This window comes from Physeter macrocephalus, chromosome 7 (genome assembly GCF_002837175.3).
Source record: "Physeter macrocephalus isolate SW-GA chromosome 7, ASM283717v5, whole genome shotgun sequence".
In the NCBI taxonomy this organism is placed as follows: domain Eukaryota; kingdom Metazoa; phylum Chordata; class Mammalia; order Artiodactyla; family Physeteridae; genus Physeter; species Physeter macrocephalus.
Genome location: NC_041220.1, coordinates 78,746,591 through 78,754,772, shown reverse-complemented (window position 1 = coordinate 78,754,772; position 8,182 = coordinate 78,746,591). Strand labels below are relative to the sequence as shown.

General features: G+C 39.9%; 1 protein-coding gene across 3 annotated transcripts in view; it reads right to left on the bottom strand.

Annotated features, from left to right (window-relative positions):
- Positions 1–8,182, bottom strand: part of RBM47 (RNA binding motif protein 47) — a 176,966-nt gene that overhangs the window by 13,565 nt on the left and 155,219 nt on the right. The window lies entirely within an intron of this gene.

Here is an 8,182-nt window from a genome sequence, read left to right as displayed (position 1 = left end):
CAGGCTCCGGACGCGCAGGCCCAGCGGCCACGGCTCACGGGCCCAGCCGCTCCGCGGCATGTGGGATCCTCCCGGACCGGGGCACGAACCCGCGTCCCCTGCATCGGCAGGCGGACTCTCAACCACTGCGCCACCAGGGAAGCCCAACCCAACAGCTTTGAAGCATAGAGAACCTGCTGTCCTTGTTGGGAAAAAACTTCACGTTCTTGCGGCACTTGGCAACATCTTTTGCTTAATTCCTGCACTGTCAAGTCAGAGTGACTTCCTTTTAGTTACAGCATTTTACCCCCTTTATTTCTTTGACAGACAAAACCTCTTTCTTTGCTTTCTTTCTTAAGACAGGCTTTTTCATTTAGGAATGGAAGGAGGGCAATGTGTTTATATTGTTAAGGAAAAAAACGAGGAGGTGTTACTATAGAAGATACAGAGCTGTGTGCGGAAGCTTTTTACAAGGAAGAAATGGAACACCCACATTACCAAGGACTTGTCCTGGGAACTGTGCTAAGAGCTGGTAAGTCTGATTTTTACGGTGTTGTTCCCTATCAGCAAAATTCTTGGTATGAATCATTCATGGATTTGGAATCAGTGCACAAAGAGCTAGATGAAGTTCAGGCTGGGGGACTTGTGAAGCAGCAACGACCTGTTAAACTACACTATAGTTTTCAGAGAACTGTCACATGCATTATCTTATTTGATCTTCTTAATCTCCTTTCATGGGAATATTATAATATGGGATATATTATCTAATATTATCATTAGTCCCAAATGTCTACGGGGAAATAGGCTCAGAGAGGTTGAGTAAATTGCTCATTTCACACAGCAAGTATCAGCTCATATCAGGACTTGATTTCAAGGCGTATGGCTCCAGATTCCATGTTCTTTCTTTGAAACCAGTGCTGAGCAACAGAACTTTCTGTGACGATGGAAAACCTGTCACTAGCCACTTGTGGCTACTGAATACTGGAAATGCGACTATTGCAGAATTTTTCGTTTTACTTTAAAATTAAATAGCCACACCAGTGCAAGTCTAAATCGTGCCACCTTCACTCCTATAGCATAAGGCTCGTGGAAATGATTTTAAGTTTTACAGTGAGATTATCACTAGGAGCTTCGTATTTTGCGTTTGTAAAGAACAGCTCTGATTAGCTTTTTAAAAAATGAAGTTTAGTTCATTTTTTTGGTCTATGATAGTATTCAAGTAAATTTTATGGAAATTAAGAAAAATAAGAAAAAAAGTTATTCCTAATTCTCCTACCCAGTGATAGCCACAATTAAACTTTCCCATCTTTCTTTCAATAGTTTCTTTTGGAGGGTGGGAGAGGTGGAGCTGGGCTTCCAATAAATTTACATCCTGCTGCTTTACTTCATTTTACAAGCATTCTTCCACGCTCTTAAAACTGTAAAAACATAATTTATAATAGCTGAATAAGGTTTTATCATTCAACTAAATTTTTTCCATTTTTTATCATTTAAAAAAATTTACAAGGCCAGACACTATAAAACTCTTAGAGGAAAACATAGGCAGAACACTCTATGACATAAATCACAGCAGGATCCTTTTTGACCCACCTCCTAGAGAAATGGAAATAAAAACAAAAATAAACAAATGGGACTTAATGAAACTTAACAGCTTTTGCACAGCAAAGGAAACCGTAAACGAGATGAAAAGACAACCCTCAGAACGGGGGAAGAATGCTCAACATCACTAATCATTAGAGAAATGCAAATCAAAACTACAATGAGATATCACCTCACACCAGTCAGAATGACCATCATCAAAAAATCTGCAAACAACAAATGCTGGAGAGGGTGCGGAGAAAAGGGAACCCTCTTGCACTGTTGGTGGGAATGTAAATTGATGCAGTCACTATGGAGAACAATATGGACGTTCCTTAAAAAACTAAAAATAGATGGGCATATACCCAGAGAAAACCATAATTCAAAAAGAGACATGCACCCCAATGTCCATTGCAGCACTATTTACAATAGCCAGGACATGGAGGCAACCTAAGTGTCCATCAACAGGGAAAGAAAAAATAAATACCATATGCCAACACATATATATGGAATCTAAAAAAAAAAAAAAAAAGGTTCTGAAGAACCTAGGGGCAGGACAGAAATAAAGACGGAGACGTAGAGAATGGACTTGAGGACACGGGGAGGGGGAAGGGTAAGCTGGGACGAAGTGAGAGAGTGGCATGGACTTATATATACTACCAATGTAAAATAGATAGCTAGTGGGAAGCAGCCGCATAGCACAGGGAGATCACCTTGGTGCTTTGTGACCACCTAGAGGGGTGGGATAGGGAGGGTGGGAGGGAGACGCAAGAGGGAGGAGATATGGGGATACATGTATAAGTATAGTTGATTGACTTGTTATACAGCAGAAACTGACACACCATTGTAAATAAATTATACTCCAATAAAGATGTTAAAAAAAATTTACTACTGGGAATTCTACACAAGAATATTAAGGGAAATTTCAAGGATAATTAAGGTAAGTTTGATCGTTTAATGAAAACAAAACAAAACAAAACAAAACAAAATATAGGGATACAACAGAAGATATTTATTTGCCCGTTGGCCAACCAATACTTCTTTGGTTCATTTGCTGTAACATCAAGGGGCAGTACAGTTTAGCAGTGGTCCCCAACCTTTTTGGCGACAGGGACCAAGTTCGTGGAAGACAATTTTTCCACGGATGGGGTGGGGGTGGGGGTATGGTTTCTGGATGATTCAAGCGCATTACATTTATGGTACACTTTATTTCTATTATTATTACATTGTGATATATAATGAAATAATTATACAAGTCACCATAATGCTGATAGGAGGAGGAGCTCAGGTGGTAATGCGAACTATGGGGGGCAGCTGTAAATACAGATGAAGCTTCGCTTGCCCACCTGCCACCCACCTCCTGCTATGTGGCCAGGTTCCTAACAGGCCAGGGACCAATACCGCAGAGGCTGGGGACCCCTGCAGTTTAGTGGGTTAGTGACTGACCACTGGAGCCAGAATGCGTGGTTGTGTGTGAATCCTAAGCTCTAACACTTCCTAGTTGTATGACCTGGAGCACGGATATTCAGCTACTCCATGCCTCAGTTTCCCTATCTATAAAATGGGAATGATGACACTAGTATTAACCTTGTTGAGTTTAGAGAAGTGAGTTAATACATACAAAGCACTTTGAACTATGCCTGGAACATTGTAAATGCTCAAGAAATGTCAGTTATCATTCTTCATCCAAACTTCTGGGTAAAACTTCAGACCAATTCTTTCAGTTTTAGAGTAACTTGGACACTTTCTCAGTTCTTTAAAAACATCTGTTTGATACGGTTTCTATTCTTATTTTTAATTTGCTTTGCTCTTCAATTGCTTGAAGGCTGGTTTGGCAACATATCCAGTTATCATGAAGCCTTTTTTCTGGTATAAATTTGAAAATATACATCAGTTCCTGTAGTTTCATGTTGAAACAGAAATTTCAATATCAAATGTGAGCATGAAGATCTTTCCCTCCTTCAAAAAGGAAGATAAGGATATATTCTTAAGAAGACTATTTGTACAAACACATATGCATTTATAATCTGTGACCTGGGAAGCAAATGCCAGGTACATATGTAAACATATATGCGGGAATTCAAGATCTTACATAGTTGTCCTACATAAAACAGTGACTAAAGTCCAAAGGAATAGTCCTTATCGCTCTGCTGAGAGATGTGGAGTTGACTTTTTATTTTCCTAAAATTGTACTTTGAAACTACCATTTAACACAAAAAAAATTGTACAAAAGTCAGGCTAGAGGAGTCATTCCCAATTCCAGCCCCATTAATTTCACCAAAAATTCTGCTGCTTTCAGTAACATAATCGTCTCTTTTAAAATAGTTATAGCTTATTTTCCTACATCTACAAGCCAAGAAAAGCCTTTTTTCCTGAGCTTTCATCATCTGGAATAAATGAATCATGTTACTGGCCCCCTTTCCCTTTTTTCCTTGGCCACTAGGAAGTTCAGGATTGACTTTGTCACTTTATTTATTTTATTTATTTTTTTTGTGGTACGCGGGCCTCTCACTGTTGTGGCCTCTCCCGTTGCGGAGCACAGGCTCCGGACGCGCAGGCTCAGCGGCCATGGCTCACGGGCCCAGCTGCACCGCGGCATGCGGGATCTTCCCGGACCGGGGCACAAACCCGTGTTCCTTCCCTGCATTGGCAGGCGGACTCTCAACCACTGCGCCACCAGGGAAGCCCGACTTCGTCACTTTAGTTTTGTAATTGTATAGGACATCACAACACACTCTCAGGTTCATCTAATCTTGGCTATTGGTTCATTTTTTTTAGTCTTCTATATCCCCAATGCCATGAATTTAGCTATGTATATTATTCATCTTATTGTTTTCATGTCCTTGGAAGCCATCTCAAATAATTTTGGCATTAGGAGAGGAATAAATGCACATATATGTGAAAAATATATATATATATAAAATTTGCATGAGATATAAAATTAATGTGTTTAAGTGAACTATTTTTTACACTAACTACAAACACTGGAATAAAAACAACTGAGAACCACAATGAGATACCACTTTGCGTCCATTAGCAGGCCTATTATAACCAACCAAACATAGAAACTAACAAACAACCAAAATAAGTGTTGGCAAGAATGTAGAAAAATTGTAACCCTTGTGCATTGCTGGTGGGAATGTAAAATGGTGCAGCTACTATGGAAAACTGTATTGTGGTTCCTCAAAAATGTAACAATTATCATACGATCCACCAATTCCACTACTGGGTATATAACCAAAAGAATTGAAAACTGGGACTCAGATATTTGTACACCAATGATCATAACAATATCATTCACAGTAGCCAAAAGGTAGAAACAACCCAAAAGTCCATTGACACATGAACAGACAAACAAAATGTGGCATGTATACTCAGTGGAATACTATTCAGCCTTAAAAAGGAAGGAAATTCTCACACATGCTGCAGCATGGATGAACCATGAAGACATCCTAAGTGAAATAAGCCAGACACCAAAGGACAAATATTATATGATTCCACTTACATGAAGTGCCTAAACAGTCAAATTCATAGAGATAGAAAGTAGAATGGTGGTTGCCAGGAGCTGGAGGGAGGGAGAATGGGGAATTAGTGTTTATGGAGTTTCAGTGAAGGATGATGAGAAAGTTCTAGAGATGGCTGGTGGTAATGACTGCACACCAATGTAAATGTACTTAATGCCACTGAATTGGACACTTAAAAACAGGTAAAACGGTTAACTTTGTTATGTATATTTTAACACACACACACACCCTAAAAAAAAAAAAGTGAGAAAGCTCAGAGATGCAAAAAGAATAAAAATAAGATTCCATAAAATTAGGCTTTCATTAGAGGCCATTTAAAAATGGTACACATTCAATAAAATCTTATGGGCTACGAACTCCATTCTTCTCGTCTTTATAAGAAGATAATATACCACAGTTAAATAAATTACATGGTGTGCTGTTCAATGAGTTTTCACGGCCAAAGGCATAGATACATGAAAGACATATGGTTTATTTAATGCCTTAAAAAAGGGGAACTATATGGCGTTAGCCGTATGATCCTTCTGTCAGAGATGAAACAGAAAACTTATTACAATTAGACATGCTTTAGACCAGGGCTTGGTAAACTGTGCCATGGGCCAAATATAGCCTGCCATTTGTTTTTGTAAATGAAATTTTATTGGAACACAGCCATACTCTCTTTTTTTTTTTTGAAGATGGTTGCTTTTGCAGTACAGTGGTGGGGCTGACTAGTTCAGACAGAGATTGCATGGCCCATAAAGGCTAAAATGTTTACTCTCTGGCCAGGTACAGTAAAAGTTTGCCAACCTCTGCTCTAGGAGATGTGCAGAGAACATCAATGAGACTAAGTAACAGAGATTCCTATTGCTAAGTAGTACAGTCACTTTTCCCTCTGTTTCCTATGCTGAGCAGTGACTTAATTTCAGGACAAAGTTTTAAGTTCTAACATATTTTAAAGAGTCTTCTTGAGCTGCCTTCCCTGCCTCATTCTAAGCTGTTTTCCATTTAACTACATGGTCAAATTTGTGAGGCCTAGAAGAAGAGACATCTGGTAAAGATTGCTGGCTTAGCTCCTAACACTTTTATGTGAACAATTGCTTAAGATTTTAAAAGTGACACAAACACAGAAGAGTTTGTGTGCATTTATTCATTCATTCTGCAAATATTTACTGAGCACCTACTGTGTGCCAGATACCTGTGGACCTCATCCTCACAGAGCTTACCTTGAACCCACAGTGTGGCTTAGAGTCTGTACCACAGCTGCGCTAAGTTAACTCTCACCATTGGGCTGAAATGATCCATGCAAAGCTCCGAGTGCTGAACCTAGCACCAAGTGCTCAAGAAATGTCAGCATAAGAAATCTGAACTTAGAAAAAGAAAAAGATATATGAACTTGAGGTAAGACTCTTACCCCTATGTAGGATTCTTGTGTTTATAGGGAAATAAGCAAGAGGTTACCCCAGCCAACTTTAAACCAGTCAGAATGAGAAGCCTAGCTTGTGAGTTCTGGGGTAGACTGGCATATCAGAGCCTCCCAGATTCCGTTCACTGCAGGTAAGCTGTCTGGCAGTGTGATTCTCCATTGGTGATGTGGCTCAGGCGTCCAAGTGTAAGCCTGTTTCTCACCTAACCCTTGGCTATAGCAGTTTGCAAGAGGCTCTTCAGAAAGAACCTGAAGAGACTTGCTGCACTGGATGCAAATGGTGCAGTCGTTCACAAGGATGCCAGATCCCCTGAGGCAGGACCCTCCCAACACAGAGCCATGCTCGCACACACTAAAAACGCATTAGTCTTCATTGAAGGCTGCTCGCATTAAACAAACATGGCAATATATTCAAAACAAATCATTTATTCACAGTTTGGCATGTAAAACAGAGGAGAATATACTTTCAAATCAAGCTATTATTATTCTGAACTATTAGCTAGAATTTTTGTTGTCTTTATTTTAGGTTGAGTTTGAGCTTGTTGGGGTAACATAACATTTTGGGGTTAACTCAGAGTTAAACCAGAAATCATCAAGGATCTGAATTCCCTTAGTACCAGTTTAGAGTACATTTCAGTAAGATTTTAACTTTGAAGTGGACTTTTTTTTTTTTTTTGGCCGCACTGCACTGCCTACGGGATCTTAGTTCCCCCACCAGGGATTGAACCCGGGCCCCCAGCAGTGGAAGCGTGGAGTCTTAACCACTGGACTGCCAGGGAATTCCCTGAAGTGGGACATTTTAGAGGGCAAGGGATAACACTGTAAACATTGTACTGGGAAATATTTCCAGTGTTTACCAACCAGTCTTTACTTAGGATCAAAAATGAGCATGAGTTTACTCTAGAATTATGCAAACTACCAGTGAGCTTTGGTTCACAGGTGTGTGTTGTGTGTGTGTGTGCTTAATATGCAATTTGGAATTGGAATTCTTGGGAGAGTTTTATTCGCTGACCAACAGACACACTGCAATTTGAAGTTAATATTCAGTGGCGAGCAGTGTCTTCCAGCACTAGATGGAATTTAATCCAGTAGAAGGTTTTAGAATGTATTTATCCAAGAGGTAATTCTATCTCTGTTTGCAGTTAGAGTTCTATTCTTATGTCCCCTTATTTATACCATAAAATGTTTGTCTTTACTAATAGTCACTTCTTAGGCATGACCTCATATACACAATGTATAGATATAATAAAACATATGCCATTCTGGTTAAGAGCAAAGACTTTGGAGTTGAAGAAACAGGAGTTCAGATCATGACTGTGCCACTTACTCGCCATGTCATATGAGGCTTCATGTCTACATCTCTAAGATAGTGCTAGTAATAGCACCCATTTCAGAGTATTGGTTCCAAGATCAAATGACATTTAGTGCCACACATCAGGGGAACAGAATCGAAGACCAGCTTCTGCAAAAAGTTTCCAAGATTTGGTCTCACGCTGAGAGGTTATCTTACTGCCCTATGTCAAGTTACCACCACCCATTAGAGTAAACAGCAGAGAGCACACTCCCACCACCAGGCAGGCCTCTGGCATGGGTACATTTCTGTTACCTCAGAGTCTGAACGTGGAAAAGAAGTCCTGCTCAAACTGGAGACAGAACACTTGGAATTTACCTGGGGTCCCACACAATAAGCTGGAGA